Raw genomic sequence first — 12,193 nt, 5'->3', positions numbered from 1 at the left:
GGCTCCCCCGCAGTCCCTTCCTGCCACTGATGCCACTCAGTTCCACAGACACTGCACTATCACTGTGCACGGTTATTGGCACACTGGGCGGGGGAGCCAGCCAATCAGATGGCTTTTCTTCATTCAATGGGACACACACGGTGTTCTGTTGAAAGAAGGAACATATTTTTTTTGTTTAGCACCCCAGATTACTGCTTTTGCAACCCGAGATGCCAAAAGCCTTAATCCCCCGTCACTAGTACTGGAATAGGGGTAATGGCTCAGTGTCCTCATTATCTGCCCTTGCATTGCATGGGCTGATAACTTGGACTGCCGGTCCATTAACGCCATATAAAAAGCAAATGGAACGCATAATGATCAACAATGGAATCCAAAGACAGTCATTCAACAACAACAAATGCGAAATACCAGAAATGGAAAGTAGACTACTAATAGCCAAAGAAACATTAGCAGGCCTACAGCACTTACAATACCAATCCAAGAAGAAGGTTCTGCCATCACAAAATTGGAAGACTGCAGCAGACGGGGAATTTGTCTTTTTGCGATCCCATTGAACCTGGAAGGCACAAATCCAGTATCTTTTATAGAAACATGGTTTCCAATATTGCTTCAGATAACATTCTCATGTCCACTAGAATTACAAAGAGCACACAGGATTAGATTACAAAATCCATTGAAACCTGAATGATAGCAACCTTGCATAATCTGCCTTCCGCACCACAATCTAACATGACAAATACTGCAACACACACAGAAGAAGAATCCCTTTAATTTGGAGGTAAAACAAATTCCCAATGGCAGCTTTCTATAAAAAAAACTAGTCTGGCTAAAAGGAAACATTCCCTGAATTTGTGACCTACTCTGAAAGAAATAGGCCTCTGCATGCACCTAAGAGCCTAGGCCTTGGCCACACACGACCGTAACGCAATGCAGCCATGCATGGGAACAGTGTGATACTGGTATATGGATTGCACACATATGTATAAGGAGTGCATTTTCTTTTTCTTCGCTCATTTGGGTAAGTTGTTATAACCATACGTTGCTCCATTGTACAAACTTTTAAATATGCATCTCTCCTAGGGTAGTCACCTTTACAGAATGGTTGTGGAGGACATTTTAGACTTAGTAGAGCACCAGAGGTGAACTGAAATGCATGCACTCCCATATGCTGTACTTCATTGCACTTGTTGCCCATTACGGAGTGACATGCCACCATTTGCGTTTGGAATGGTTTGCCCATGCAACATGAAAGGATTTTCTTAGAATCACACATTCACAATATGGACAATGTACACAGCTACCCACATATAATTGATTCTCGGGTAGCTGCACAGGTGAATAGCTTATGTGGTGAGTGCAGGCAGACTCCATTGGGGATGGGGAGTGGATAGCAGGTGATCTGAGGATATTTGAATTGGTTGTACCCTGCTGTGTGTGTGTTCCAAGGCCCTAGTGTCTTGGGTGCATGGCTGGAGCATTTCTGTGCATTTCCGAATGTCAGTATTGTAATTACTTAGAAGTTAGTATGACGTACATGGAGAGATGATGGTACCTTATACATGCTGCACTGAATGCACAGATAACACAATACATAAATGCACATTTACAGCACCTATGTACTAATTGCATGTGCAGTGTCTTACAAAGCAACAATGTACATTGGCAGAGTGTGTGTGATGGCTCCGCATACGTGGGTGACAGGGCCATTTTACGCAGTTTGGTGTCTTTCAGCATAGAGAAATTTGGGGCTCCCATTCATCAATCAAAATAAATCCCCTTCTTCAAACATTGTAAGGGGGGTATGTTTTTCAAATTGTGTCTCCATTACACATTAAATAAGAGAAGCAGAAGGTTCACATTTTAAGGAGTATAGCAGACTTTAAAATATGGTTGCCGAGTTGTGCACCATGTGGCCCACTGTATTGTGTGTTCTATACCTTACAATCAAATGGTGTACATAACAACAATGGTGAACTAATGCATTAAACGGTGATAGTGGCATGCAAGGAGTGAAATCTTACAGAACATAGGACAGTGACATAAGACATATGGATGCATATTTGTGTTTGGGTTGTTATGATTGTGCACATTATTGGCTAGGTTACCGTACTATAGTGCATTGAATGTGTCCACTCATTACAGGCTTGGGTGAAGAGGGAATTCAGCAAAGAGGTTGTCCATTGTGTGGAAGCAATGTAATACAATGTGAACTGAAGTGGCTAAGGGGTAGGTTATGTGTTGGGTTTGTGGTAAATCGATAGATGTTTCTATGCATGGTTGCACTGTGCTGTGGTAGTTGTGGCCAGGGTCTACAATATTGTGTGCTTGGCTGTAGCCTGTACACTGTATGGTGTGTAGTGAAGCGTGTAGGCTGTGGGCAAAAGCAGCACAGTGTAACATAACTGTACATCGAACATTGTGGCATTGGTATGTGTATTACATAAATATGTGGACACATTACACTTTGCAGATTATAAAGAAGTATGTAGACCCTCATAATTAGTACTTCATAAGTACTATGCTTTAAGCAAGTGTACTGTGCAATGTGCGCAGTTCCTGTGTTTCTTTGCATAATCATTGGGTCAGTGGGAGAAAATAAATCCATGCTGCATTAACATTTGCACTGATGATAGCAACGTTTAAGGTGCGCTGTTGCAGTAGGAGGAATTGCAATAGTGTTCGATTTCTGTTTTGTACGTGTTGGTAGTATGATTGCAGTTATATAGCAGTTGGTGTATTCAAAATGTTTACCTGTTTCCTTTTTTTATCACTGTTTCTTTATACGTTTGGTTGCTGCTGATGTTTTGCAAGTATTGTGCCATTGCACTGTGCTACTGCAGTATTCTGATGGCAGTTATGTACCAGTAGGTATGTAACTGCTTTGGAAGTGTTTGAGAATATGTTTGTAGCACAGTGGTTGCTGAAGATTGAGTTGGCCAGTTTCAATGCTACAAGTAATATTGAAGTATTCTGGTTGCAGTTAGATACCAGTTGGCGTACTCTAACTGATTACAGTTGTCCCATTTTTATATGGTACATATAGAAGCTTGTGCCTTCCCTTTGGCAGTTTCACATCTTTCCACATTTTGAAGTGGTGGTGCACCATTATAGGTTTACGTAATTATATTTGCATATACATTAATTTGTATGGGCATTGTTAAACAGGTGGTGACTCATTTGCGTAGTTGGTGGTTTCAGAGGTTACTGAGGATAGTTTGGAATCCTCATAGTTAGTAGTTTTTCTTTTATGTATCATTTAGGAAACAATATTAGTGTGATTTTTGTACACTTGTTGCTTCTCGGAGTGTAATCATTGGGTTCATTGGGGAAGAAATTGTACAACAGACACATTGATGTAGTTGATGGATACTTACTGTATGCTAAGTTGTTCAAGTTCCACAGTGTAAAAGGTCATTCTTTTTTTGTGCACTTATGTAGGTACTGGTGGGTGTTGGGGAGTAGGGTATTCTAATTTTGTACATCAATTACTAAATATTTGCTAAAATATATTAAGTAGGCATTTGCAAGATTTGTAGGTAATCTCTTCTTTCGAGTAATGGAAATATCATTGCATTCAAACCATTACTTTCTAATGTATGCAGCATAGAGGCCTGCACTGGTTGTGTCGCCTGTGTGGTAGATTATGGTACCTGTTGTGAAGGTTTTGATACCTGTCAATGCGTGAAGGTAGTAATATTGCAGTTATTTATGGTTCCATCTGCATTATATCTTAATAGCATTAATATTACAATATTGACTATGGGCCTCATTCCGGGTACCGGGTCTCGGTTCCTTGAATGGGGAAATACCAGGCCATTCCGATCTTGGAGGGTCTGGTATTTCCCCATTCAAGGAACCTGGACCCGGTACATCTCCATTCCCATTTGAGCCCCCATAGGGCTCAATAGGAATGGGGAGGATGCTAACAACAGACCTGTTAATGACGGGTCTGTTGTTAGCATCCTGGTCTGTTCGCGGGACCCACTAAGGACACCTGGTTTTACCAGACGTCCTTAGCTGGTCCAGTGAGCAGACCTCATAATGAGGCGGTAGAGCGTTAACAGGGCCGGCAGCTCTACCAGCGCTGTTAACCTTCTACCACCAGGGTGGTAATGAGGCCCTATGTGTAACGTCGAATGATTATCGGAATTGCAAGAAGCACACAATATGCTATGGTTTGCATTTTGTACCAGTTGCTGAAAAGGAATGGATTCACAGTTAGGTATTGATACATAAACAAAGCACTCGTTAGGGACTTGTTCCTGAGTGACATGGTTGCAGAGAGTGCATGTATGTTTCCACATGTAGGAAATCTGAAATAAATCAATTATGGGTATGTTTTTGCTTTCCAGTATTTGTTGTAAGTACATTAGACATTTCTGTGGATCGTCTTGTCTGTTTAATGTGAATTTCACCATTCCAGCACAGTAGTACAATTCCTGCCTTATTCCTGAGACACTGTAAGTGTTGTCTGAATTATTTGATGCATTTCCGTGAAGGATTAGCATTTGTAAACACAAATGGTCCGAGCCATTTAAATATATATTGTCAACAATTGCTGGAATTTGGAATAGAACATTCATTGCAACATTTGCATAGCAATTTACACCAGTTGTATTGGAAAATGTTAATGAACCAGGTAGTTTTGTGTCTTAGTACTTTGATGGAAGTGCACATGGTTTCTTTGAAGAGGTACTTGTCTTTGTGTTTGAGGCTAGTTAGTTGTTGTCCTGTTCAGTCCATTGTTCTGTGTTTTCTGTAGTTGATGCTGAATGAACTGATTTCACTGTCTTTGGTGGTACTGTTGTGAAATCATTTAGAACTTCTGATTGCCACATGAGTTTTCTTTTAAAACCTTTCCGTTTTTTAGGAACAGGGTACATTTTGAGATGGTGTGTGTAGAATGCACATAGTCTAGTGTACTCTATGATGCAAGGAATGTCAGCGCTGACTGCACTTACATCAAAATTGACTAGATATAGTCCTTCAAGTGTACGTAGGTGTGACAGTGCTACGTAACTCATGCCTTCTTTAAAGACTGTGCTGCCAATATCAATTTTTGCTTGATCTAAGGTTAGACCTTGCGATTTATGATTAGTGATTGCATAAGCTAGTGACAGAGACAACTGTTCTCTGCGTACATACATGTCTTTGAAAAGAAAGAATCGAGCAGTTGTGCATCCTATCCTTTAACTTCTGAAAGTTTGTCAACATGGATGTTGACAAACTGAATGCTGTTGTCACGTGGGTATGTCTGGAAGCCAACAACTGTACCAAGTGCTCCATTAACTAAAGCTTGCTCTACATCAAGGTTACGCTTTAGCATTACTCTACATTTAACACAAAATATTAAAATGTTCTCCAAACCAGCTGTGTTGGAGATAGAGTTTTCTAAGGTATTTAGGGCCTCATTATGACCCAGGCGCTAATGGGTTAACGGCGCCGTAAAAGGCTGTGGCGCCGTTAACCTATTAGCGCCTAATTACGAGGTCCTGTTGCGGGACCCAACCTTAACGGCTGGTGTAGACCAGCTGTTAAAGTAGGGACCCGCAAAGGGACCTTGGTGCTAATTACGGTGCCGCAAATGAGCCCTATGGGGCAAAAATGGGGCAAAAATGGGAATGGGGAAGGGCCATGGAGGAATGGGGAATTACCGCCCCACCAACCTTGTAATGGGGTGGTAATTCCCCCTTTCTCCATGGCGGAGTCGGTAACTTACCGGCATGGGCCAAGGTGCTAATAGCACCATGGTCTTCCACCAGGGTCGTAATGAGGCCCTTAGTCTTGCTATGGGCTGTCTGCGGAGTAAATTTCCACGAGTGCTTGCATTTATTTTTTTAGCATTGTTGCATTGAATTGTGCACAGCTTGCTAGAGTTGGTATTAAGGACATGCAGTTGCCATTTTTGTGTGCAAATTGTTCCATGACATCAGTAGCACATGTGTTATACCCGTACAGCTCATGGATGCATTTGGTATTTAGGGTAGACTGCGCTTCCTTTGATAGTACACCAATCCACATTTTTATAAAAATGTTGACGTGGGTCCGTTCTGCAGACTGCCGCATGTTTTCAATTAGTTCTCTGTATTAGAAATGTTGCCAGAGATTTACATTCCTGATGGTTCCAAGACTTTTATGGCATAGTTTGTGTCCTAAGGTTTTAAAGATAGGTTCACCTTTCACTGGTGTTAACTGAAGGAGATCTCCAAAAACAATGACATGTTTTCCTCCAGAGAGTTCCTCGTAGTCTGTTTTGAGGACTGCTTGCAATCTGAGGAGAAACAAAGCTAACATTAGGTTGGAAACAATGCTCACGTCATCTAATAGGAGCATTTTCATTTGTTCAAAACTCTGCACAGCTCCAGAGCAGCTTCTGCTGAAAATTTGTAGTACCCTGATTTATTTTGGTGTTCTACTGTTTGGTGTTCTAGGTTGTTGTTTGTTAATTGTTGGAGGAATTTACTGATCATTTGTATTAAGAATCTTTTCCCTCAACCAGCTTCACCACTTACATATAGCAGTACAGGTTTGTAGTTTTCACATGTACAAGTTTTAGTTTCCTGCTGTATACCTTGTTTATTTTCTTTACTTACTACTAGAAAAATGGTATGCTGCTCATTTTAGTGCAGCAAACTCTTCTGCAGAATGCTCATACTGACACTTGGTGGTGTCTACTTCCGTCATGGCAAATTCTACCTCATTTGCTATGATTGGCTGTCCAAGTGGCTCATGACTTCCTGTCAGAGAAGGTTCACTGCTCTCAAGAGTGTCTACATTTAGTTGTGCTTGAAGTTCTTCTTCTTGTTGGCGTTCATTGTCCAATATTGTTTTGTACCGTGTAAAGTTTATATCTGGTATGGTACTTTCACTCACATTCAAAGCAGTTTCATAGGAGGCGTGGGTGGTTAATAAATCTTCTTCTTTTCTCCACGGTTTGAAACGTTGCAGCAGAGTCTTGTAGTGCAATTCTTTGGGTTGAGGAGTTTTTAATGAAAGGTTCATATGATTAATCATGTTGCATTTAGTAAGCTTCACCAGGCTGCCTTCACACCTTTCGACTCTGTATCTACCTTTTTCTCATCTAGTTTAATGTTATTTTTGTATGAGAAGTTTTGGGCTATGTGGTACAGGCACATGGCTTCTAAAGTAATACTCATGTACGGGTAGTATGTGTCTAATATGTTGTTTTTCAAAATGCCCTGGCTGTTGGGATTGTTTTTGGCTATTGTTTCTATGTCTTCGTATGATTAGAGAACTCTTTTCCTGGAAACAGCAGGGCCAAGGCTTAGCCACACTATGTTTGTTTTCAGATTTCCAATATAAGGCGGTGCCGGTTAAATGTTCTGCAGCTTCGTAGCCGCCACATTCTCTATGGGACAGCATTTTTATGCCAAAGCTGTACAATTTCTGTGACAGTGTTTTGTCAGATGATATGTCATCCCAGAGGTCTTTGAGCTCTGTTTTCTCTGCTTTGGTTATGTAGGCTGTGACATATTGTGCAATTGCTGTGGATTTGTCTGCAATGTACTGCACATCTACATTTGCATTGCATAGGAGGGCAATTATTGTATTGTAATCATTGATGTACTTTGATGCTTCGGTTCCTTTTAGGGAATATGTGTTCTTAGGAGATTTCCCTTTCACACTGTGTCTAACTGAAGAAATTAAGCTGTTTACCTGCCCTGCTGTTGAAAATGGTCTAGGGAAAACAAAGCATAATTTCGTTCAAATGTACTGTATAAAAAATATTGATACCTGCAGGTTGTGGTGATGGTTGGCGATGTGGATGAATCTGGTTGCAGAAATCATAGATAGTTTTACAGTACTTTCCAGTGGCTGGTCTTTTAATTCACAGGCCACTTGTACTCTGAGTGTTTAACGGTTAGTATGGAGTGTTGAAGAGAGATGATAGTGTTAGATGCAGAGGTCTTGGATGTGATTGGTGGATGCGTGTGTGACTGTTTAACAGTATCCAAAGAAGGAGTGCAGAAAATAGAGTACTGTAAAGGGAACAAGGACTGCCCCTGCTTTACTGGCGCACAGCCCTGGCGGTAGTTGGGGAAGCGCACATGCCACATGCTGTCCTTCTTACTATGTCTGGCATGGTAATGGGACTGCAGATTATCCAATCAGGTGTTGAGGGTGTTCTCAACAGGAAGGGGTGGTAATACTTTTTTTATTGCTGTGTATCATGATGATGGCAGAGATGCAGAGAGTGGGAGTGCTCATCATCGGTGATGTGGTTGTGAGTGACCTGCACACATATGCCTAGGGTAGTGGCGTTGATTAAAGTTTTGGTGTGGAAGGAGTGCAGGCTTTGTGGTGCGGTGTGGCTCTACCGAGTTTGCAAGCTGTGATTGCAGAGTGCAGAGCGGTCGCCACTTGGAGTAATGTTGACATAGTAGTTTTGCATTGTGGAGCACTGCATGTGGCTTTTGACACTGCTGCAAGTTTGCTTTGTGAACTGAAGGAGGTGATGAAAGCAGTGATGCACTTTTTTTCCACTGTAACAGTGCTTATCTCATGCATACCACCAAGACTAGTGTGGAAAAATCCAGGTGTGCTTTTTTTCGAGATAGAGAATGAGAGGTGTCTTATAAACAGCGGCATGTGTGCATTTCTGTTCGATGCTGGGATGTTCTTCTGTGCCAATTACAACCTTAGTGCTTCTAATGTGAGGTTTTTCAGTGGATCTGATTTTTTTTCTCCCCCATTGAGAATGCTGTTGTGTTCCAGAATCTAAAAGCTATTTTGGAGAAGCTTGTGTAATAATGTAAGGAAGAGAAGAAGAGAAGAATCCCCAACAAATACAAAAAAGGTGTTTGCTTACAAGCACCTTTAAAAAATAAAATAAAAAAAACACTTTTCACAGCTACCAATAAAGAGGGGATTCACTACCCTGCTTGAAATGTGTTCCCGCACCCGCGCACAAAAGGACAATATATCAGTAGTATTTGGGTGAGGTGGCTGCATGTGGGTCCTCTTTGTGCCATTTTGGTGACGCTCGATCACCCAGACATTATTATTATTCATTGCGGAGGGAACAGTTTAGGACACGTTATCAGTATCTCACTGCAGTTTGCGATGAAGGAGACACTTCGGCAAATCATGGAAACGTTTCAAAGTCGCACGTAACTTTTTCTCGCATTGCCCAGAGACAGATGTGGCTGCATTCTTCCTCAATTGGACCGCATATGGAGAAAGTGAGGCACAATGTGAACAGGTTGTTTGTGCCTTTTTGCGAGACATTGGCATGTTCTCCTTCTACAATGAAAAGATTACATGTAGTATCAACATTTTTCGTACAGAATGACTCCATCTTACTGATACTGACAATCAGCTGTTTCTGCGTAATATTCAAAATGCAGTGCAGCGCTTCTTGCAAGTATAGCAAGCATTTCCCCAGTGGGTGCTGACCACTTCAAAGCTTCCAAACACAAAGAGCACAAAAAGGCTCTTTTTAGAGCCACCACAGTGTTTTGGGAATGTGTGCAATGCCTCGCATTTCTTACTGCGCTGTCCGTGTAGTTTATAGGCTGCCCGGCAGCCTGCATCCTTTCATTGGAATTATATTTGTGAACACTAAAAGGTGGCTCTGATGGGGCAGTGGTATTTTATTTTCTCCATAGTCTGTCCTTGTACAAAATCTTTTAAGGCAGCACAATTGTTCAGCAATACCTCTATTTTGGCATCCAGGCTGTCCAGTTGGCTATTTACAGCGTTTCCTTCATTTCCTGTGGCCTTATGCTGTTGTGGAAGAGGTGCCGCTTGTGGTGCATTGCTTTCATTTCCAGTATGTTCTGTTAAAGAAAAGAAAATCTGTTAGGTGTACATGAAGCAATATAAAATAATTAATTTACTTTTCAGACTGCAGTGTGTACAAATGGGGTTACTATCATCACTCATTTCGTCATGAGGGAAATTTTCTTCCAGCCATTCTATGGTGCTTGCCATTGCTGCATTAAAAAAAAAGTCATGCTTTTCCACTAGTGTACACTGCACAAACCGTGCAATTGTAAGACAAACTTTAGTGTACTTACCATGTTGTAGTGACGTTCTGCTCTCACTACTTTGTAGTCCTTTCTCTGCTAGTTTGTTCTTCGTTCCTATGTAAAGCAGCAGTACAGTAAGATTGTTGAAGGCAGACGTTACCTTTCTTGTTGGTGCTTTCCGTTATGGTGTATACCCTATGCCTTTGCTATGTTTGTTTCATAAGTACAGAGTTTGCAGACCTACTCTATTTTCCCTTGCATTTCAAATACATTGTGCTGTTTCTATATGTTCCTTGTCTTTGCTGAATGGTACCACTATGTAAGAGAACCCCTGCCTTTTTGAGCAGTTTGAATGCTACCAGATATCCAAGAACAGCGCACAGTCCGAGGTCACTGTGCCCATCGGCACGGGGCCATCGATTTTCTATGTTGTATGGTACAAATTAAGGGTATCCTGGTAAAAACCTATGACATTCACTGAAAAACATTGTTAAAGGGACGTTATGGTTAATTTGCGCTAATAAAAACTTAGCAAATTCAGTGAAAGAAGGTTGTTAATGGAACATTATGATTAAGCTGAGCTACTAAAAACCTATCAAATTCAGTGCAAAAACATTTTTAAAGGGACATTACAGTTACTTTGTACTAATAACAACCTATCCATATTATGGTTACAAGTAAAACCGAAACCCCGCAGAAATTTGCCAGTTATGGTAAGCTAAGCAACCATAACTCGTGCAACCACTGTGCACTGCAAGGACTAACACCCATGACATCAACGATGACATCACAAATGTCATTGATGACATCACTGATGACATCAGATATCTGGCTACCTTTTTTCTTCTTTACTGACATATTTAGACCGATGGTTTTCTTCATTGACATTCAGGAACTAAAAAAGTCTGAAGTGGTATCCGAGAACCTCTGTGATGCTATTTGTTTGAGACGCGAGGAGCAGAAACCGTGAAGTGCCACTGATTTGAAGTTGGACCATTGCTGCCAACAACCATCCCATTGCAGATCAGGAGTCCGCAGAAGTCCTCCCTCTTGTCCACTCAAGCTGCACAGGAATAGAAGCCTGCTGGTCCCATTTCTTCTAACCAAAAATACTGTGCAGTCTAAGAGAATTTACCTCTTTTTGTGTAGCCTTACTTGTTCTCAGTTGAGACTGGTCTTGGTTGCTTCTTTAGAGTTGATTGCATCTTCTACACCTCACAAGCCTAACAGCTTGTGGCCCTACATTGATTCTTCTTTTTCTACAAAGACTCCTAAACCGTTGTGCAATTCTTTTCACTCACCTGTAAGAACTGCTTCAGCGTCCCTTGACTTTTGCTAACTTAACATTGGCTGGTCCGGCTCCCTGAATGACTCTTCCCTCCTCTGACATTGTTCTTTACATGTCCTTCCAGGAAAGGGTTAACTTACTTTGCATTGGGGGGTTCAAAAAGTACTTACCTGTTTGATCTTTTGTTTTATTCTAATAACTTTTCCTTTGACACTGATATCAGTACTGCTCTAAATGTACCAGCAATATTATAATGTCCACAGTGTCCTAGTTATTTAAGTCATCTGAGGGTGTAGGACGTGTCTGTGTGCCATCCCTAATGGGTACTTGCTGATTTAGAGAAACAAGAATTGTGTATTTTGGAATGCATTTGTGTGCTACTGTTATATTGCTCCTTCTGAAGAAGGCTTATTCAAACTGACTGTTAAATACATTAATAATTGTTTAATCAAGAAACCTTGAGGGTACGTGTTTATTTGGATATGTGTCAGTGTGAATCTCTGTGTAACTACCCTACTGCTCACATCGACCCCTCTTGAGTTAAGCCTGGCTGCTCAACCACACTACCAACCTGTGTAGTACATACTTATAGCAACCGTTGGGTTCCTATTGCCAGGAGGTCAAGGTTGTGTATTGCTCCCAAAGGGTACTGCATCAAATCTTGCCTAACAATGGTGGTAGGCAGTGAGGCTCTTTTGTAAAGTTGTTACACTAAGAATGTGCTTTGTTTTTGTTTAACTGAAACCTTCACAGGGCTAAGCTTCACTGGAACGGCAATTGTAACATGCCAAATATGGATAACTTCAGTCAGGAAGCCCTGATCATTTTAACAGTAGGACAACTGAAAGAAATTTGAATCTCCCTGATAAAGGAAAGAAAAATGAATTGATTGCAAGAATCTTGAATCATCAAA

Source organism: Ambystoma mexicanum, chromosome 2p (assembly GCF_040938575.1).
Source record: "Ambystoma mexicanum isolate Mex_15411 chromosome 2p, UKY_AmexF1_1, whole genome shotgun sequence".
NCBI lineage: Eukaryota > Metazoa > Chordata > Amphibia > Caudata > Ambystomatidae > Ambystoma > Ambystoma mexicanum.
Note: the sequence above shows the minus strand (reverse complement) of the source record.